The sequence below is a fragment of the Halichoerus grypus genome, chromosome 1, assembly GCF_964656455.1.
Source record: "Halichoerus grypus chromosome 1, mHalGry1.hap1.1, whole genome shotgun sequence".
NCBI classification, from domain to species: Eukaryota; Metazoa; Chordata; class Mammalia; order Carnivora; family Phocidae; genus Halichoerus; species Halichoerus grypus.
The window spans coordinates 39,567,472-39,590,667 of record NC_135712.1 but is presented as its reverse complement, the minus strand read 5'-3'; the positions used below and the strand labels follow the sequence as shown (position 1 = coordinate 39,590,667).

Sequence of the window (23,196 nt, the reverse complement as noted above, 5' to 3'; positions counted from 1 at the left end):
AGTCCTCCCCATCCTCTATTTGATTAATGGATAATTTTAACCTAAAAATCTAAAAACAAAACTTTTCATGCATCACTAGAGACATCTATTCATCTTTGTATTTATTCATTTATAAGCACTTTTGAGGCATTGTAGTTATCTCTGAATCCATTTATACTAAATCATCAAGCTTTTATTTAACTTTCAGTTAAATAAGACCATTTTGAAGATTTTTGTAATTTTTAATAAGACAGAAAGACATTTCTTCTTAAATTAAGGTACATTATGCCTATGTTTTATTCACACTTTATCAGTTATAGTAACCATAAAAGTAAAAGAGATGAGTTGAGTTTGGCATAATTCATACCTGAGGAAAAAATATTCACTCCATATGATCAATGGTTTCTTTTCCAAGTATTAATAAAACACAATTTAATAATCTGTTTAAAATTGTTTTCTAGAGTATTTCATAAAATAGTTTCCTCTTCTTTGAAAACTGGATATTTGCCATTCATTGGCTTTTAGTATCTTAGGTTAAAATTTGAATGGATGCCCTCTTCTACTCTGTTAGCTCTTGAGGTGTACAATGTCAAGGTTGAGAGTGCTGACTCTGGACACAAACTGCCTGGATCTATAACCAACTCTGCCACTTTTCAGCTAATTAGACCTGGGGCAAGTCACTGAACCTCTCCATGTCCATTTCATCCATATAAAATCACTTTCATATGGCTGTTGAAAGAATTAAATAAGCTAATACATATAAAATGCCCAGCATAGGCCTGAACACATAATAAGTACTAACAAGGTATTATCTATCTGTAGTATTGTTTCCAGCTTACCTTTCCATGTTTTCTCAAGAGTAATCTCTTTACTTTGAAATTCACTCAGTCCTAGATATGTTCACTCTATCAGCTACTCCTCCCCATTGGTCTATTTCTTTCTCCTCAATTTAAAAAAGAAATCTGTTTTTCTTGTCCTTGATTCTATTATTTTTATGGGAGTTGACTTGTAGTCTAACACTGGTTTTTATTATATTTATTTATTTATTTGAGAGGGAGGGGTGGGGGAGGGACAGAGGGAGAGGGAGAGAGAGAATCTTAAGCAGCTCCATGCCCAGCATGTGAGCCCAACGTGGGGCTCCATCTCACAACCCTGAGATCATGACCTGAGCCGAAATCAGGATTCTGGAGCTTAACCGACTGAGCCACCCAGGCACCCCTTGGTTTTCATTATCTTGAGAAGATTCATTACAGGTTTCTTTGTATTGGTTTTTTCTTCCTGGCATCAGCTCCTAAGCTCCTTGGGTTCAGAAAAGATGTGTTGTCATACTCTTCAATCATTTCCCTAATGAAAGATACATATATTTTTTTTTAACTTAACAATGCAATAACATCTTTATATATCTATGTTTTAATATTTTAATTCAAAAATGACATATATTTAATATATTTGTATTGACTTGACATACTCTATTTCAAGCCTCCCTATATATGAAGGGCATCCAACATTATCCATCTCCATAAACAACATAGGTCTAGAGATCCTGGTTCAAATCAGTAAATAATTTTGTCTTAGCTCTAGATAAGGATTTTGTGTGGATATCCCCTTTTTTATTTCCTATTATACTTTGGTTTAAATTTGGGCATACTGTAAGATTTTTTATTTCATTCGCTACCTTACACTATATTTTGTTTTACATTCAATAATGCTACCATACAAAATATGACTTTATAAACAAAATTACAACTAACATGTCAACTTACATAGCCTTAAAAAATTTAGAAACATAGTGTAGGACAGAAAGAGTTATTGGCAAAGTTTAAAAGTCTCTGATTTCTTATAAAAGGTAAAAAAAAACAGAGAAATGAAATGGCTTTTCAAAGACCTATAGCTAGTAAGAAGCTCGGACATGTGAGGACATATGTGAGGACAGACTCTTCTAGTGTGTTTATACTTCATAGCCCCATATAGGGTCTGTTTGTCAATTCCCTTGCAACTGTGACTAGGCAGGTTGTATGTGTTCAGGGGGCAGGACAGCCAAGAATGTGGACTAAGGTTGCTACTTCCAACATTCACTCAACAGAGGCATACAAGGTTTGATTTCAGGGAAGGGTAAGCTACGGAAGGATCTCCTGTTACACCTCCCCTCCTGGTTCCCATCTCTTCTCAGTGCTCAACATCCCCTCGTGGATCCCCCTCTCTCAACTTCTCCAAATTCAGAGCAGCTAGGCAGCACTTATTTTACTTGACTAAAGAACAACACTCAAATGAGATTAGCTCAAACATATGGATAATTTTTGTACATTTAAAGCCAAGTAATGCGTGCACCATTGTCGTATGTTTCAGCATGTTCACTATGTTTTAATGTTAAAATGTGGAATTTTTTCTATAATTTCTGAATCCGTGCTTTATAGTTCCAGAAATTCGCCTCATTTCTCTCTTTGTCAAATCTTGCTTTTAAAAATATATGCCATAAAGAATAAGTCAGACTAGTCAGACATTTAGTCAATGAAAAAGCTAAATGAGTACACTAAATGTGTGTGGCTGCACATCATTGGTTTTATAGTCTAAGAGAGTTCATGTGTTATTTGGAATATGTAACAACATGATCCTTTTTGAAAAATAAAATAAACTTTGCCCTGAATTCCTCACAGTGTTAATAGTAGTTGCACATGAGTAAATCAAGACAGAATTTGTGCCCCCTGGCACAACAGAACATATGTATATATTTGCTCTTCAATCCAGTAAGGACTCTAGAGTGCAGAACCACTGCCACACAAAATAGAAATGAACTTCAATATAGGAGTAATGGATTTGAATCTTCAATAAAATAAACCTTAATAGCTATCTCACTTTCTATTTCAAATGAATAGAAATTAGGAGAGGCTCTGGATGTTAGATCTTGTAAATTAGTAAGTATAAATAATTTGCTAAAACAAAGGCATTGTGTTTTTCTGTACAAATAAGGTGGCCTTTTAATAAGGCCCATTTCAAGCGACATTTAAGTGGTCTTCTCTTCATCGTTTTGTTCAGTCTTGTAACAAACACTTATAGAGCAGTTACTATATAAAATATGTAATGCTTGTTAGTAACTCTGAGGGACGTAAAAATGAAGTAGATATGAATTTTGTTCCAAAGAAGTTAAAAGTCCAATAAATATATTAAAGGAACATCAAGAATTAGATGACAAGGGGGATGCCTGGGTGGCTCAGTCAGTTAAGTGTTTGCGTTTGGCTCAGGTCATGATCCCAAGGTCCTGGGATCAGCCCTGTGTTTGGCTTCCTGCTCTGTGGGAAGCCTGCTTCTCCCCCTGCCTGCAGCTGCCACTCCCCCTGCTTGTGAGCTCTCTCTGTCTGATAATAAAAAAATCTTAAAAAAAAAAAAAAAGAATTAGATGACAAGGAAAAATATGTGGCTATAAAACTTGGGGCCACTAACAAAACTATGTAATTAATTGAATTTATAACTGTAAATTTGATATTTGGAAATCTTTCAGATAGCTGGACTATAATTAATATATTGAATTTAGAAATTTATCTTCATTTTAAAAATATGTTAAGTATATATCTCCTTTTACATTTGTTTCTCTTATGTTCAAGGAGGTCATTCAGAAGTTCAAAGATGCCTAAGAGCAGATGAAACATTAAAACAATTTTGAAAATAATTTTAGACATTTTTGATGCAAAGAAATATAAGAATGTCCAAAGTGCAGAAGTCTGAACTTATTGATAGACACAATAGTGATGATAAATAATACCTGATTGTATATAATGTTCAGACTCCTAGAGATTACTATATTGTATTTACTTGGTTTAATAGGAGGACTGCTTATCTTTGCCTTCTCTACTTCTACTGTAATTGTGAGAATTACAATTTAGGCTACAAGCCACCATTTCAAAACATAAAATAAAAATTAAAATTTTAATATTACACTTATATTATAAAATTTTAAGATAATCATTCATAAACAAAGACGTGGATATTGTTTGTTGGAATCTTCTTGTTAATATGTTTTTACACCTGGTTTTGGGATTACTCTCTACCTGAGACTAACTTTGACAAGATTCTTATGATAACACAATCAATAATCATATTTAGTGATGGTCTACTCTATGTACAGTATAAAGAGATATAAAGAAGTATTAAGATAGGGTCTCTGCCTAATTAAGAATAATCTATTTTTGATGATGACAACCAACCCTACAAGCAAAGTTACTTGTGGTAAGAGGGTTAAATTTGTAGCTAACAATACCAACTTGATCTGTCACATCAGAATAGACTTTATAGGTTACAGCAGTTTTTATGACAATAGTTGTTGCCTCTGGAGATATAGAGTCTCAAGTACAATTTGGGGATTAGTTGGCACAGGCTACTGGTTTGTAAGGGAGCCTGGTTAGATGCTATTCTCCTGATCTCTCTATGGAATGTCTACCTTTTGTTTTACTACCAGAAGGATGCTGTATGAGTTTGCTATTGTTGCTGTCACAAATTACCACAAACTTAGTGGCTTAAAACAACTCAAATGTATTATTTTACAGTTATAGAGGCAAGGAGTCCAAAATTATCTCACTGGACTGAAATCCAGTGATTTCTGGAAGCTCGAGGGGCAACTCTGCTTCCCGCCTTTCCAGTTTTTAGAGGCTGCCTGAATTCTTTGGCTCCTTGCACCTTCCTCCATCTTCAAATCCAGCAGTGTCGCATCTTAAATCTGTCTCTGACTCTGACTCTTCTGCCCTTCCTCCACATTTAAGGTCACTTGTAATTACACTGGGCCTCCCACATATTCCAAGACTGCCTCCTTATTTTAAAGTCAGCCGATTAGCAACCATAACTCCAACTGCAATTTTAATTCCTCTTTGCCATTTAACGTAACATTTTCACAGGTTCCAGGCATTAGGATGTAGATCTCATGAAGGGAGAGCATGCTACCTGCCACAGGTGAGACTAATTTTTAAATACAGTCTGAATCATTAGTTCCGCATAACATTCTTTGGGCTATTCTAGTTGGAGAATTTTTTCAATGGTACCTAACACCTCCCATATGATTATAAAGAGCACCGTTGACCTTACTGATATGCATATGCTGTTCTTTACTATTACTGTGCCATGGTTAGATGTGTACAAAATGGTCATCTCATCTATCTAGCCTTCATTTAGCAGGAGTATTTTTGATGCTTTCTCATATTAGCCCTAATAGATTTCTAGAAAAGGGAGTAAAAGATATTTGGACAAACCTGACATGAAATTTTTCATTGAAACAGACTTGGTTTAATACTTTGTTCTAAATTCTCTGCTTGAGGGATATAATACATTAGTATTTAACTGAGCTTTTATTTAATTGATATTTAATTTTGGACTCGAGCTGCATCCATAGTATTAACCACCAACATATTTAAAGTTTAAATAATGGACTGCTTTTTTTTTAATCCTTCACATATATCTAGCACATAAGGGTCCAATAAATATCTGTTATATTGAGTGAACAATATGCAATCAAAATTTAGCTTACAATGAAATACATTTCAAAAATGCATATTTAAATATATCACTCAATTTTATTGAAAGACCAACTAGGTAATCTAGATAAAAATGCTCAATAACTTTATTCAGTCATCCATTTCTTCACTTTTTCATTCACTTGTGCTAAAATTTTAGAGGTGAAAGAGATCTTATAGGTCATCTATTACAAGCTCTTTGTTTTGCAAATAAATACATCAAGGACCGATAGCAAAAAATTGCTGAACCTCACTGTTGGCCAGTGAAAGGTCTACAGCTAGAAACTCAGATGACCCAACTCTCAAGCCAATGCTTGACCTGTCTCAGAGATCTGTCTTAATAAGAAAGCAGAGAATACACAAGAAGAGATAAGATCTGGGAGACAGTCTGAGAAATCTGCTGTTGTTGTTGATACATTTAAACATCTTAACTTATGAAGAAATGACAAGATGTTCCCAACACCTTCAGTGCCTAGGATATAATTCATGTAGTTCATTGAAGCTGGTTGTGTAGATATGAGAGGCCAGACCTTTGGATAAACTTCTCATTCTCTTAGGTACCTTCAAGCTAGGAATTTTTTTCTTTCAACAAATAATTTCTGCCATTCAATGTGGAGTTCAGGAGAGTACTCATTAATATTCTTATAAAGATAGTCTAATTTTGATGAAGACAAAATTATTCTAGGTCAGAAGCATAAATGGGCAGAGGTGAGATCAGTCCCTAAAAGGAATGGTGCAGAAATGGGATTGGGATTATGGAGATGGGATTTTTTGAAGATTTTTATCCACAATCTGCTAAGGAAATGAGAACATGATGAAGGCAATTCCCATGAACAAGTCAAGATGTACACATGTACCCAGATCACCATTTAATTTCTAAGCCATCAGAGACCATTCTTAATTCTCAGTTTTCTCAAATCCGGCCTAAGGTTATCCTGGTTGGGGTACTAGGGTAAGGATTGAGAGAAAGTACTAGCATTTCCATGAGACATATATTCTGCATCTGCATTGCGGAAGCCAAAAGCACAAAAATAAAAAGGGCAGACATTTTAACCCCAAATTACAAAGATTCAGCATATTCTAGGATATGTTTTTACACTGAAAAATAAATTACAACAGGTTTTATGTCAAGAGAACGCATAATGACAAGCTAGACTTTTCCAAAATAGGATCAGAAATGTTGGTCAGTTACATTATATGCATACAAATATAAATTATGGTTAATTTTAGTCATTTAGTAATATCTGACATTACAAGAGAGGGTGGTTTCTTTTTCTACATTTTGCCCATAATCCATTACATAGTAAAGCAGATCTAAGCACAGGGTTGTGCTACCAAAGGAGGTTGGAGATTCTCTCCTTGGGGGTCATAAATATAGTTTTCCATCTGCTGGAGACTGTTTAGGTGAAAGATGCCTGAAGTCAGGGGCTGGATCAGATGATCTCTGGGGGTCTCTTCCAGCCTTTTGAGTCTTTGAGAGAAATTTCTAATCAGCATGTTAATGAGTACTTTAAATTTGTATTCTGGTTTCCTTGAAGATAATTACCAGAAACACTATGCAGAGAACAGCGTTTCTAAATACCCGTTTAAAAGAAGAAGATGAAAGAAAGAAAAACAACAACAACAACACAGTATTCTGTTTAAAAAGAAAAAAAAAAGAGGTAATACAATGTGACCCACTTGATATCAAAGAAGGCAATTACCTGAGAAGGTAGTATGGTTCAGTGGTCTTGGTAACGTCTGAAAAAGTCCAAGGCTACTGGATCTTTTCCCTGTCCTTATGATGTCTTGCTGTGTGACCCAGGGCAAGTCACTTGACCTTAGTTTCCTCACCTGAAAACACAAGACCCCAGGAGTTGTGCTTGATTACCTGACCAATAACAAGCTACAGGAATTAAATGAAGACTGGAATTTCATTTTGGGCTTCATCACAGCTGTGGCAATGACGGATGGGAATCATATGACTGAGGTTAGCCCCTGCGCTTCATTAACTGACAGGAAAAAAGTCTGAATGACATGGGTGGTAAACTAAACTTTGAAAACCCTGGAAGAGATCTTAATTTAGATACTATATAGATGAGACGTGTGGCAAAGATTTATTTTTATTTTGGTATTATGGAAAATCAATTATGATATTATCCTGTGTTTCATTAATCTAGTTTGTCCAGAATTGGCCCTGGGAAAAACAGTACCTAGGCCAACATCTCTTCTTCCTGTACTTAGTTTTTAGAGAGGAAACAACCTTTTTATTAATATTGACATATAGCTTTTTTGTAAGTAAGAACAAAAGTGTAGGGGCACCTGGGTGGCTCAGTCGTTAAGCGTCTGCCTTCGGCTCAGGTCATGATCCCAGGGTCCTGGGATCGAGCCCGCATCAGGCTCCCTGCTCTGCGGAAAGCCTGTTTCTCCCTCTCCCACTCCCCCTGCTTGTGATCCTGCTCTCACTGTGTCTCTCTCTGTCAAACAAATAAATAAAATCTTTAAAAAAAGAACAAAAGTGTATCAGTCCAAATTACATTTCTCCTTGTGTCCTTTCTTTACCTATGGTAAAGTAAGTTTAATCTGAATTTTTATACTTGTCACAAAATATGATTTTCTGTGGGTGACTAAGCTGGCATTTTCTAAACCTGGCACCTAGGGTTAAATGCTTAGCCCCATGCCATTTTTAAACAACACATTTTTGTTTTCCACCAGAGATCACCACTTGTTTTAATAAACATAGCCTAAACAAGACATCAAATGAGGTAGGAATTTAAAAACTATGTTTTGACACACTCTTTAAAGAAGATGAATAACAAATTAGAAAAAAAAAAAGAAACAACTAAGATGATATAAAGATGAATTGATATTATGTTTGTGACCAAGTTTGGAAAGCTATAACACTATACCAGATTAGAGATATCAGAATTCTTCTAATAACCATTATCTATATTTCAATACACTATATATTTCCATTAAAGTGAAAGAGCCAAATCCATCCTGAAAACATAGTTGGCATTTTGTTAGAGATTGCAATTATATGCAGCCTTTTGTTCACAAACATTAAAGAGAGGGCAGGGCTATCACTGGAAACACTGCTCTACCTAAAGGTTTGGGGAATCATAAATTCTGGTTCCGACTCTGCTCTTCAGCTCTTAGATGGCATTATTCCTTAGTGCCACCATCTGTACAGGATGAATAATCATATTTTGCTAACTCACAGGTGTGTTGTAAAGGATAGACAATAAAAAGTAATGCTGGACATATAGCCATTCTCAGGGCCCTGATAATAAGGAAAACAAATGGTTAAGAGATACAAAATAAATGGGTTGAACCTTATAATAAAATTCTGAGAATTAGGGACACCTGGGTGGCTCAGTGGGTTAAGCGTCCGCCTTCGGCTCAGATCATGATCCCAGGGTCCTGGGATCGAGTCCTAATCGGGCTCCTTGCTCAGCAAGGAGACTGCTTCTCCCTCTGCCTGCCTCTGTCTCTCTCTTTCTGATAAATAAAATCTTAAAAAAAAATATTTAAAAAAATAAATAAAATTCTGAGAATCACATTTAACTTCATTTAAAAAAATTTTTTTTCTAACGATGTTTACATACCAAAATTTTCATATAACTTAACTTTATTCACAAAATGTACCTCATTTGGACTTTGGCATGAAATTCCAAATGAAATGAAATTCGAAAGTCCAGATCAGGTACATTTTGTGAATAAAATTACATTCCAAAGTCTTTAAGGGACAACAAAGGAGAAAACATATCCTGAACCTACAGAGTTTTTGTATCTCTCAGTGGAGGGATCAGGAAGTGGTAGATTCTCACTGTAAGTCTATGCAGTATTTAATATTAAATTACAACTTTAACTGAAGGAGTGAACAGTATATTTTATCAGAACAGCAGGGACTATGGCAACTGTTAAGAATTGAAGGACTACCTTTTTGCTCCCAGTGTTGACATTTATTAACATGCCCAGCAAGCCTTTGTGTTTCTGCTTTTTGAAGTTTGAATTCCAAGGATACCAAATCAATATGCCCAATTTGGTCGGATATCTAACCCCAGATATTCAGAGTACACATAGGGTCACTAAGCTCCCACTTTAGCTTATTAATAGTCTATTCCCAAATATAGGAAAAATTATTGTGAACCAAGAAATCATCCCAGGTGGTTACTTTTTTTTTTTTGGCAGAGAGAGACAGCCAGAGAGGGAACACAAGCAGGGGGAGTGAAAGAGGGAGAAGCAGGCTTCCCGCCAAGCGCCAAGCAGGGAGCCCAATGTGGGGCTTGATCCCAGGACCCTGGGATCATGACCTGAGTCGCAGACGCTTAATGACTGAGCCACCCAGGCACCCCCCTTCCCCTGCCAGGTGGTGACTTTTAAAAACATGTTACTCGAACTGATGGCTACCAGAGGGGAGGTGGGCAGGGGGATGGGTGAAATAGGTGATGGAGATTAAGGAGGGCACTTGTGATGAGCACTGGGCATTGTATGTTAAGTACTGAATCACTAAATTGTACACCTGAAACTAATATTACTTGGTATGTTAACTACCTGGAATTTAAATAAAGGCCCCCCCCAAAGTATGTTACTGAATGTTAGTAATCTTTTGATATGTGGGAGAAAGATAGTAACTCCCACTTCCTTCTCCTCCTGCTTGGGAGAACATTTCCTACCATTTACAACCCAATAAACACCTTTTTGTCTTGACCCCTTCACCCTCCCTGGAAGAAAATCAGGATTAACACAGGCAGAGATGGAAGTTAAAGTTGTGTGTTTCTAAATTCCTTTCTTTTTATGACTTTCTGGGAGGATTTTGCCCTCAACATTACACTTTCTTTTACCAACCTCTCTTAGCTTCTTCCTTTTGTGAAATTTGAGCTTCTTAAAAGAAAAATGAGATAAGTAACACAAATAAATATGTTGAAGAATGCGGCTTCAAGTGTTAGGAAATTCAGAAGGAAAGAAAATGTCAAGTGTGGGTAGTCAAAATTGTGAAAATCATACATAGTGAATGAAAAGCACGGGTCAGAGAAAAAGCCCATTTTGTGATTATCACCGGTGAATTGTGGTTTCATTAGTGCAGTGCAGAAGGTCGAGATACTGTGGGGTAAAGAGCAAGTGATGGTGAGAAAAAGTGAAGTCAGCAAGTATAAAACACACTTCAAAATTTTGAGCGTTCTCTAAGTAATGTAGGAAGTGAAGTCATCTATTGAGAAATAAGTAAATGGGTAGAATTGTGAGTAGAGAACAAACAGAGAAGTTTTGGAAGAGTCACTGTGCTGAATTCCCTTGGAATCAACAATATTTTGTTGTTTATAAGGAAGAATTTTTTTCCCTAACATTTTAACAGCTGATGGCAACTTAAAATCATTGCTGCCTGTTTTGATGTAACTTTTATTTCCAGCATATATGGGAACTCGGTCATGGCTATTCATATTGTCACTTAAATTGAGTTATGTGCATTGCTGAAAATGTCATCAAAAAGATTACTTACTTTGTGATTCAGTATCGAAACAGTAAGTTATTTTATACTCAGAAAGGTACGTACCCAGAGCAGTGGGGCATGAATTAGATATTAATGAAGCATTCATTGGGAGGGGCGGGGATGAACACAATTCTATAGATTTCTTATAAAGAACAACCAAAAGCTTTAATGAGATCCAAGAATATAAGACACATATATTTATTACTGAGTTGTTCGTAAAAAGAGTGGCTACCACACACCAAGCAATGCAATTGAAGGAAAGGAAAATTGCCATATACCTCAGAACAGATGAGTGAACTTTGAAATCAATGAGAATTTGGTGTGGCCAATCGAATTATAACACAGGATTATCTTTAACGTGTTTGACATCCATTGGTCAGAAACTTCCAGCTAACTGAAGAGTAGCAAGTTCATTTCCAGCAACTAAAGCACCTTTACTTCTTTCAGCTGAGGAAAACTGAATAAATATGTTTTTTTGTGAAATAAATATACACTTAATCAAATAGGATAAGCTAATGAATCCTAGAGATCTTTGGTATGCTGTAAAATTATAATGTTAATACCAAAGCACTAAATGAAGCATGGATGAAGAAAGGTAATGTATCACCATGACACTGTGCGTAACTGCCAATGGCCAAATGTTTCCTCCATGTTAAATTTTAACCTCAAACTATTTCTGAAGAATATCTCAGACTATCTCCTCAAAAATGCTACTATGTATTCGCATACACATGCATGGGTACACACACATACAGATGGTTGGTGAATGGCTTAGCTGATAAACAAGATAAATGTTTTCTGAAAGAGACAACTAGGAAACTTTCTTCACAAGTGTTAATGTTTTACTTCTTGATTTTATTTTGTTAGTGGATATGCACCAGGCTAGTTTAAAAATAAGCTTACTCAAACTATATAATGACTTAGTCATTATTGCTGCCAATGTGAGTGAACAACTGCAACCTCATGATTTTCAATCAACCAACCATTTAATCACCATCTGAAGAAGGCCACTCTTTCTTGTTTTTGAAAGAAAACTATCTATTGACACATTGTAGTAAGATTGATAAAGTGTCAGATATCAAAAACTGTCAAATGGAAGTCAAGAGTCTAGACGAAAATTTTGAAGAAAATACTGAAGATGTAAGAAACAACTACACATCAGGGCACCTGGGTGGCTCAGTCAGTTAAGTGTCTGACTCTTGATTTTGGCTCAGGTCATGATCTCAGGGTCATGAAATTGAGCCCCACGTAGGGCTCCATGCTCAACAGGGGGTCTGCTTGAGATTCTCTCTCTCTCCCTTTCCCTCTGCCTCTCCCCCCATGCATTTTCTCTCTCAAATAAATTAATAAAGTCTTAAAAAAAAATAACCATGCATCCACAACATAGAAGCACAGAGAATGACAATCGGTGTGAAAACATGCTCACTGATGAGTGAGTCAAAAAGAATCTCAGAAGAGTGGGCTCTGAAAGTGAATATATTTTAAGAATTCCATAAGCAATTGGGATTGAGACTTTGAAAAGTAATATAACCTGCCCAAAGTAATACAGTTTGCTTAAAAATTACATTTAAAATTTTTTGGATATCCAACTAAGCCTAAAAGAGCTCTTTCAGTAATGATACAATTTTTGAAAAATATGTTTTAAGAAAGTATTATGTTATAGTTTAATTGGCCGAGTTGTTTCCTTCTCAATCACAAATAAAATAATGGTACTTCTAAGAATTGATGGCATCTTAAATAAAGTACTGTAACAGCAATTTTTGTGATGTTATTTGCCACCTTTCTTTCTATGCTCTCTCATTCATTGATTTGTGCAGCCCATAATAAGTATCAAGTTTGTTCTAGGAATTCCACTAAAAACTAAGGATAAAAAGGCTAATGAAGCGTAGTCTTGTGATTAATGTGTCCACAGTCCAGCTGGTGAGAAAAATAGAAATAAATAATTATACCATAAGGTGATAAGCACTGTAGTAAAGATTTCTACAATAATGGTATTATCGGAGTGCCTATGAGAGAGTTGCTGCCTCTCTGTCTGGGAGATTCTGAGGAAATGTAACAGAAAAGAGACTAGAGATTAAGTCATGAACAAGAGTTCATTGGACAAGAAAAGAACATATTTTGAGCAGAGAGAACAATATATGCAAAGGCCCGCTGGTAGTGATGGGTCCCAGAATATTCAACAAATAGGGTGAAGATAAGAATCACAGAAACATTGGCAGCAGAGGAACTTACAGGGGTAAATTGGAACCTGGTTTTGAAATATCCTTTTTGTAGCAATGGGAAACACTAGAGAATTTTGCCCAGCATTTGATTTTTATATTTCTTTTTATTGTGGTAAAAAATACATGACAAAAATTATATCACTTTAAAAAGTGTACAGTTCAGTACTATTAAGTACATTTTACATGGTGGTACCGACATCTGATTTTTAGAGATAATTCTGTGGTGAATAAACTGGAATGCAAAGCCACTAGATAAAAGATGAATTGAACATTTCAATTGAGATATGATAGGACCAAAGTTAGAATTGGAGACTACAAGAGGGAGACAATTAAAATAAAATTTGTAGGAAGAGGATTATTTGAGGGGAATACAAATGAGTTCCATTGTAGACATGTTATTTTGATATGTATATGAGACATCTGTGGGAAGCCCTTCAGTACACAATTGGAAATATAGTTTCAGAGCTCGGGGAAGATGTGGAACTAGAATCATTAGTCCTGTTGAAGTGAATTATCTTAAGGAACCTCCAAGAAAGTGAAGGAAATGAAATCCAGGATGAGACTTTGATGAGACTCAGTATTTAAGAGCTCACTAAGAATGAGGAGTTAATAAAGGGCACCGTGTAGGAATAGCAAAGCACTAAGAAAGATACCATAAACATCAAATAAGGTGGGGCTGCCTGGGTGGCTCAGCCGGTTAAGCGGCAGACTCTTGATTGCGGCTCAGGTCCTGATTTCAGGGTCATAATCTCAGGGTCGTGAGTTTGAATTCCACATGAGGCTCTGTGCTCAGGGGGGAATCTGCTTGAGGATTCTCTCTCTGCCTCTCCCTCTGCCCCTCCCTCTGCTCACACTCTCTCTCTCTTAAATAAATAAATAAATAAATAAATAAATAATAAATAAATAATCTTTTTGAAAAAATCAAATAAGGAAAGTATTTCAAGTGGTAAAAGCATCTAACAAGTATCAAATATTATATTCAAAGAGAATAAAGCTTTTAAAATGTACATTGGATTTGATAAGAGGTCATTGATGAGTCTAGCAAGGGCAATTCCATTGGCTTGTTGGGGATGAGGTTATGGGCAGAAGTGGATTATAGTGGGTTGAAGAATGATAGCAGAAATATTAGGAATAAAAATATGAAAGAATAAGAATAGTGATAGATAATATCTATGGAACACTTATACAGTGCCAGGCATTGTGCAAATGTTATATAACATTATGCCATTTAATTCCTGTACCAACTTTTTCACAATAGGTATCAAAATTTTATAGGCTTAGGAGAGTTATATAACTTGCCCAAAGACACACACACACACACACACACACAGACACACACACACATATATAGCTTTCTATAGTCTCTTACAAATACTAAAGCCAGGTTTACACTAGTTTATATACCATTGACAAAGAGTAAATGGAAACTTAAGATATTTACAAAAGTAACTACAAAATATCCTTTCAAGACATTTGACCACAAATGGAGGGAAGGAGATAAATCAGTAACTATTGGAGGAGATAGTGATACTGAGGCAAGTTTGGGGCTTTTTGGTTTGTTTTGTTTTCTTTTGGAGGGGTGGTGGAAGACAGAGTTGTTTTTAGATTGAAGCGGACTCAAACTATTTTAATTAGATAAGTAAAAGACCGTTTCAATAATGCAAAAGAGAAAGAGAGCCCAAAGAAGGAAAGAAAAGACAATTTTCAGTTCATGGGTCAAAGGCTTACTGTCTTTCTCAGAGAATAATCTGATCTCAGAGACAGAAGAGGAATTTGTGGCATTATATATAGATAACTGAATATGGTAGAGAAGTAGTGGAGTTTTTTTCCTGATATTCACTTTTTCTGACTGTGGAATATGATTGGAGACTTAAAGAGTATAGTAAATATTTACAGAGTATAGTAAAGAATATCGTAAATATTTATAATGAATGTCTCAAAGAGTTGGAAAAGAATTTCTTTGAATTCTTTGGATATTATGATTCTATTGAGCTGGGTGGGAGCTGAGCGCTGAGACCTAGAGCTAAAGCCAGGAGACTGAGGAAAAGCAGACCACCGGGGCACTACTCATTTCCCCGGCTCTGATCCCAGCTGGTGTACCAGGGATCTAATCAGGCCTGTGTCGGCCTCCCTCTTGAGTAGGCCAGAGATCCCAGCTAAATAGCCACCCTACAGCTGCTCCCCGCTCCAGGTGGCCCGGCGGGAGTTCCAGACCAGTCTTGTCTCCCGGGACACTGACACAGCAGACAAGTTTATTGGCGCTTGGGGCTGCCACAGTTGGTGTGGCTGGTTCAGGGGCTGGCATTGGAACAGTGTTTGGCAGCTTGACCATTAGTTATGCCAGGAACCCGTCTCTCAAGCAGCAGCTCTTCTCCTATGCCATTCTGGGCTTTGCCCTGTCTGAGGCCATGGGGCCCTTCTGTTTGATGGTCGCCTTCCTCATCCCCTTCGCCATGTGAGGTTCCATGAGGGTCACCTACCCGTCCCTGCTGCTTCGACTTCAGGCCATGCCTGGTGCTGAAGTGTGCTAAGCTTTACCATTAAACACAACGTTTCTCCAAAAAAAAAAAAAAAAAAAAAAAAAAAAAATTCTATTGAATTACAGTAGTAAGTGCATTATTGGTGCAGTTTAAAGTAGAAACCATTACTTTGTGTGAATACCAATAGACATTGTTATGTAATTCACCTTTCCCAGTGTGTGAGGCATTGATAATAAAAGAGAACAGAAGATGATGCCCCTATTGATCCATGGACAGTGGTTGGCTTTAAGAATGCACTAGAAAAGATGAGAAAGGGAAAGAATCAGGAAAGTGGTGAAAATATCATTATGGGGAAAATCAGTATAGGACTGCTAAGCAGGGTAGGGTTAATTATAGAATTGCTGGCTGGGATCAAAGAAATGTGATGTAGAAAAAGAGACTCATAGATATGAAGTAAGCAGCGGTTGTTGGAGAATCTCAGAATTTAAGCTTTCAGAAGCACTTCTGAGAGTTGACTAGTTCGAGGGTTCCACCTTAAAAGAATTTTGCTGAAGAAGGAGGAATGAGAGATCCCCAAATTAAAATCATGTCTGGAAAAAGTAATTTAAAAGTAAATAGGGGTTTTACATAATTTGAAATTTTACTCCCGGTTGAGTAATTCTCTCAGCATATTATTCAACAGTAGCTTTGACAGAGGAAAGTAATTCTCAAGAGTACAATTCCAATAAAAGCATAGAAATTCCTAGGCCTAACTTCTGATTTTGTGAAAATCGATCCTTTTTCTCACACCTCTCTGAAACAGACCCTCTGCTAGTACACAGAGCAGTTCTGGTTAATGTGGCTACAACTGCTACTCTATTTCTAGAAGCCAGCATTTCCCTCAAGGTTAAAGCTTACACCTGTGAAAACATAACCATTACTCTTCCTCAAGGGTTAGTTTTTGTTACTTGTAATCAGTCACTGATGATTGGCAATCATTTTTGAGGACATTTACTCATGTTTTCACATCTCTTTATCACTAAGACTGTTCTCAAGTACTTGCATAGTATCAATTTGCATAATGTACTCCATCAGCATTTATGTGACATTTTATTATTTCATCTTTTCTATTGTCTTTTTACCCTCTGCCTTTAACATGATTAAGAAGAAAAAAAGAAAGCTTTCAATGACAAAGTCACCCAAAGATGGAGCATAAACAAATATCCATGTCTACTATTTTATTATTTTACTATTTAGATAATTCTTACTAGTTAATAAGGCAAGAGATTTCTTACTGAGTTGCATTTTGCCCATGATTAGCTTGTTTTTATCAAGAATATAGAAACTACCTGAAAACTAAAATCTAGATATAATCAGCTAACCTGTGTTTACACATTTTCTTTAAAGCTAACTTACTTTATAGTAATTAGTATGTGGCAAAATGGGCTCTTGCCACGCTACCTGGTCCTGTCCAAATGCTATTTGTCATAAAATCTTTCCTGATTTCTCCACACACAGTTAAATACTTCCTTATCTGTGTTCTCAAGGAACTCTGCTCATATATGTCATTTATCATTTATCACACTGCATTATGCAATCTGTTTGCAGATCTGAATCTTTCTTTAGGCTTTGACCCATTTACGGTTGAAGTTGTCTTATTTATCTTGGAATCCACAAAAGCAATAAATGCATGACTTGAATTCTTTGTAATTCAAAACAAATTTTTAAAAACATTTTTGTTGCAGTATGAACTATACGAAAAAAATTATACAAATCCTAAGTGCACAGCTCGATGAATCATAAAGTGTATTCAATGTTGTTCATGAGATGACCTCCCCAGACTCACTCTAAGTCACTCCTCACTCAGAGGGATTTCTCAGACCTACCATTATTGACCCTTCAGCATCACTTTCCCTTCCCCTTGTCCAAAAGTAACCACATCCAGACTCCTGACATCATAGATTAGTTTTATAGCTAGTAGCAAAAAACTGCTTTACATAGTTTTTGTGACCCTGTGTGATTTGTGGGTAAATGAATTTGTGCTTTTTCTTTTTATCTCTTTATTTTATGTACATATGAATAAAACACAAACTGGTGGCAAGTTCAAGAATCAGAATAATTCAAATTTAACTATACCAATAAAAGTGTCAGGTAGTATTAATAATGTTCATTTAATCTGAACATAGTGAATACGTATATAATACACTAAAAAAGTAACTGATAATCATTTCTCTGATTTTCCAGGAAGAGAGAAACAGGTAATTTTCACTTCTTATCTCAACCACCATGTCATTTCTAAGCTAGAAATTTAATTGTTGTCACGGACTGAATGTTTGTGTTCTCCTAAAATTCACGTATTGAAATTCTACTCCTCAGTGTGATGGTATTTGGAGGTGGGGCCTTCAGGAGGTAGTAAGGTTCAGATGAAATCTTAAGGACTGGGTCCTCATATGGGATCAGTGCCCTTACAGGAAGAGACACCAGTGAGCTTGGTTTCTCTTTCACCTTGAACACACAAAGAAGTCATGTGAGCATACACTGGAAGGTAGCCATCTATAAGCCAGGAAAAGGGCTCTCAGTAGAACCTGATCACGTTGGCATGCTGCTCTCAGACTTCCAGCCTCCAGAACTTTGAGAAATAAATCTCTGTTGTTTAAGCCACCCAGTCTACGGTATGTTGTTATGGCAGCCCAAGCAGACTAAGACAGTGGTATTTTTACATTTTGGTATTTGGTATTTGGACCACTAACTTCTCATGTATTTGTAATAATATTTCATTTTCCCGGGGTGTGTATAGGAAATGCTGGCGAAGCCCAGCTCTGTCTTATTGCAGCTAGTATGTGTATTAGTTTCTTAAAACAAACTGAATTTTGCAACTGAGAATTTGATGATAGCTCCTTTTCCAATGTTAATGTAATTAAACATTGTCGAATTTAGATTAGGTCTTCCACTTAGAGTAGTGGTTCTCAATGAGGGTGATTTTGCCTTTTAGGAGACATTTTTTGTTTGTCACAACTCATGGTGTGCAGGTGGGGTGGGGTGTGGTGGGGGAGGTGCTAATAAAACCTAATGGGTAGAAGCCAAAGATGATGCTAAGTATCCCATGATCAGGGAACAGTTTACCACAACAAAGCATTGCACAGTTCTAAATGTCAATGATGCCAAGGTTAAAAACAACTGAATTAAAAGAAATTTCCATAGATTCCTGTTATTTGTTAGATATTTTGATGCCTAAACTTTAATAAATTTTGAGTTAAATACGTCATTTTTGTTTTGCTTTACATTTTTAATTTCAAGGGGATTAATATCAATTTAAGGGAAATTGAATTAGAAATGCTTGGAGAAATACAGGCATGTATTTGAATGTATTAAAAATGTTCAGGGGCACCTGGGTGGCTCTGTCAATTGGGCTTCTGCCTTCGGCTCAGGTCATGATCCCAGGGTCCTGGGATCGAGCCCCTCATCAGGCTCCCTGCTCAGCGGAGAGCCTGCTTCTCTCTCTCCCTCTGCTGCTCCCCCTGCTTGTGTGCTCACTCACTCTCTCTCTCTCTCTGTCAAATAAATAAATAAAATCTTAAAAAAAAATGTTCAAACATGACTTCTGGTACATTCATTCTGTCTTATAAGTTTCAAGAAAAGAAAAGGCTGCCTTGATTTAAATGTGCTTTGGACCATATTCAGTTCCAGGTAGACATTATTATTTACAGTAATAATTACAGATATTCTGAATGATCCAGATACATTCTTCAGCTCTCCTTAACGCTACTGTATTTTTTTCATGAATTGTTAGATACCAATTCTAAACAATTATTTTCTTAAGCTTCAACTTGACTAAATTTGCATCCCCTATTTGTGTAAATTAGCAACATGTGAACACTTTTCTAGTGCAAAGAATACTAGATATGGTTTACTTTCTAGAACTTGGGTCATGGGATATTTCTATACTTGAATGTTGTGTTTGGCTTTTTAAAAATGGTTACATTCAAGCAGCGATTCTTTATATGACTTTGCCGAAGGTAAAACTCCAACTAATGGTGTCACTTTAGTAGAAAAATGCTGTTTACTTCTTACCATGCTTTATAATAAAGCATGTATATTCGTAAAGAAGGAGAGGAGGACAGAGGCAAAAAAGAGCAGCAGAGGAGACAGATTACAGGGGGCTGTATATATTATCACCCTGAAGTCAGTAGGGAAGGCTGCTAAATGCTCTTACAACTGTAATAGCCTATCTCATGTTAATTCTAGCCTGAAGCTTCCTGACACTTCTTGTTCAGAGATAATGGGGACGAAACTACTCTTTTTTTTTTTTTTCCTGAACAGCAGATTTTTTTTTTTTTTTCCCAAGGACGTCAAATAAATTAAGCAGTCTTTGCAAACAGCAATACAAAAGCCTTTTTGCTTTGTAGGAATTCCCAGTAATAACATGCAAGAGTTATTACCCTTGATACTTAGTACATTTTTTAATGGCTAGCAATAATCGTTTTGATTGAATATTGGCTTATAATAGGCTTGTAAAGGAATTCAAGCACCCTTAACTGCTTTCAACCTTAGCTTCATGTGCCTCGGGAAAACCTTTCAAACAATAGATCTTGGAGTCATTAACGTGGACATATTTTATAAAAATGAAAGTTAATACCTATTAACCTCAAAATTGAAGCCAATTAAAATTGACTCTATATTAGTTTTTAATACTTCAATGTATTATTGATTGTCTTCTTTGAAAGAGGAAATTATTTTATGGCAACTTGCAGTTTAATTTCCTTGGACATTCAGCTTTCTTTTAAGCAAAGAAATTTCATAGTTTTCATAATTCCTGGTATATAAATCAACTGGGATTTTATGTCCTGAATGTCTCATCTAAATATTCCAGATTTCTTCAACCAGCTGGGGAAAAATATTAGGATTTTTTGTTTGTTTGTCATAAGAAATATAAGAAAGTATGTTGTTTGAAGTATTGGAAATCAAGGTTGTTTTAATATTTTGTTTGGTATTTATGCCTCCTCAGTGAGAATGCTTCGGAGCTATACCGTTTTGCTAGACTTTGAGAGTAAGAAAGAAATACTCTAGAGGCTAATCTACTGAAAAATATGTGAAGTGATTCCACTCTGAGGCTGTAGCATCCACTAAAAACTCAGCTTCTACAGCATGAAGGACTGCAAGAGAAGCAGGTTTGAGGCTAAATTGGACTCTGAAGAATTATGAAAAATGATTTCTTACTTGTTTTATCATTTCCTATCTATCAGGACAGGGTAGTATCAGTAATTGAAAAACACACTAGTTGAGACCCTGCAGTGTTTCTGCCCAAAGGACACCACAGTGAAGGGCTATGGGGAAGATGGCTATAAATTGAAAGGTCTGTATCTGCTACTCTTTTTCTTCTTTGAAGCCACCGACAGTAAAAATGACAGAATCTCTTAGATTGCCAAGGAATTTCCATTATTATCAGCTTTTTTTTTTTTTTTTAAGCCACTCAACAATGCACTTCTGGACTACTCTTGCTATTTTCCCATGTAGATTTTAACATTTCTTTAGCTTTCATTGGTTGATGATTTTGATTCTATGCTGTATGTGGAGAATTGAAATGTTTACTATGCCTTTACAGCACGGAAAAGTCCATTGCCTTCTTGAACATATACAATTTCACCACTACATAAGCTTCATTAGGTTGCGAGACCATGTAATAGGCCTTCATTTAATAGTTACTGAATCAGTAAAGAGATGCTCACATATTCTTGCACATTTAAACAGACCACTGATTGAAACAATGGTGGAAAACAAACTGATTAGAAACCAGTTGGTCATAATTTTAGGATATATTTTTGACCTGTATGCACAGAATAAATGGCGTTGACCCATAATCAGTAGCGTGCACTTGTTAAATCATGCCCAAGTGCTGGTGTGGCGTTATGCCAATTCCTCTACCGATCACAATTGTAATATCGACTTCTGGGGCGGATGAGAGGGTCTGTCACCTTAAAACATAACCAATGGGGGTATAATTGAAACATGACTTTAGATTAATTAGTATCGTATTCTAAGCAGGCATTTAAACACAACAGTAAACTCCGGATTATCCACAACATTCATATTAGTGAGTAATCATCTGTCTTAACGTTGCTCCCTCACCAGGTTTGGTTCCCCTGTCCCTCCTCAGTGTCTTTGTCCTGCCATTCTATACCCATCTTGGGACCACAAGCCTCCCCCCTCCCCACCACACACCCCCTACAATGATGTCTCAGGCCAGACTCTTTGCTGACACCTGCACTAATAGCAGGGTAGATTATCTACTGTTCTTAATTATCTCTCCCACAGCTTGCCTCCATTAGCTTGGATAATTGACTGTATGTATAACAGTCTTAAGCAGAACAATGTGCTATAGGAAAAAATTAAGGGAGAGAAAAAATGAATCTTTAATTTATATAAGATTAGCTATGTGTGGTGTCAGGCATTGTACAGCATCTGGAGTTTTGGGGGGAGCATCTGGTTTTCGTTTGTTGGGAAAGTCATTAAGAATTCGGAATGCGCTTTTTAAAGGTTAGGAGGAAGTGCTGTGTAAATTCTTCGTTGGAAAGGTATTCAGGAGAGAGAGTTTTAAGAGGGACAGGTGCACTCTCATCCGTGAGAAGACTGGAAGCAGGAAATGATGAGAGCTGGTAAAGAAGAGGCAGATTGGCCATGAGTTTCAGAGCTGCCCTGGAGGCCTAGAGAGGGTGAGGATACAAACTCAGGGGAAATTGTTCATCAACAGAACAGTTACAGAAGAAGAAGAAAATGTATTTCTATATTCTTTTGAGTCAATCCTATAGATTGCCCCTGTAATTTGTATCTCTGACATGGGTAGTTATCCCTATTACATGACTAGTAACTCCAAGTATTGAATAGACTTAACAATTTCCCCAAGTTGACAAATGACGACACTGGCATTTAAACTCAGAGTATGATGCTTGAGGATGCACTGTGATTCAGCATGTTATTTGTACCATTTGGACTGTTTCAAAAATTGTAGCTCAAAGTTGTATTGCTTTAAAAGCAAACAAATAACAACCCAAATAAAAATAATACGAAATTATTACTACAAGTCTATATTGCCTTAAATATGTAAATAATGAATATTATATATAGGGAGAGTGAGAATGAAAGTACATTTGTGATTTAATTGTCAGAGCACTTCCTCAAAAGAAAGAAATCTCGGGGCGCCTGGGTGGCTCAATTGGTTAAGCTTCTGCCTTCAGCTCGGGTCATGATCCCGGGGTGCTGGGATGGAGTCCCATACGGAATCCCATATCAAGTCCCATATCAGGCTCCCTGCTCAGCAGGGAGTCTGCTTTTCCCTCTCCCTTTGCCTCTCCCCTCCTGCTCATGCTCTCTCTCTCTCTCAAATAAATAAATAAAATCTTAAAAAAAAAAAGAAATATTGAATTATTACTTTGCTGCTGAACAATTCTGTAATCCTATTTTTATCGAAGTATTCCTGAGATTTCTTCTTTTTTTTTTTTAAGATTTTATTTATTTATTTGAGAGAGAGAGAGAGCACAAGCAAGGGGAGACGCAAAGGGAGAGGGAGAAGCGGT

At 36.5% G+C, this 23,196-nt stretch overlaps 1 pseudogene; it reads left to right on the top strand.

The window, feature by feature from the left end:
* The first annotated feature begins 10,914 nt into the window (after positions 1-10,914).
* LOC118549900 (ATP synthase F(0) complex subunit C1, mitochondrial pseudogene) lies at positions 10,915-15,771 on the top strand (annotated as a pseudogene).
* The last annotated feature ends 7,425 nt before the right edge of the window (positions 15,772-23,196 follow it).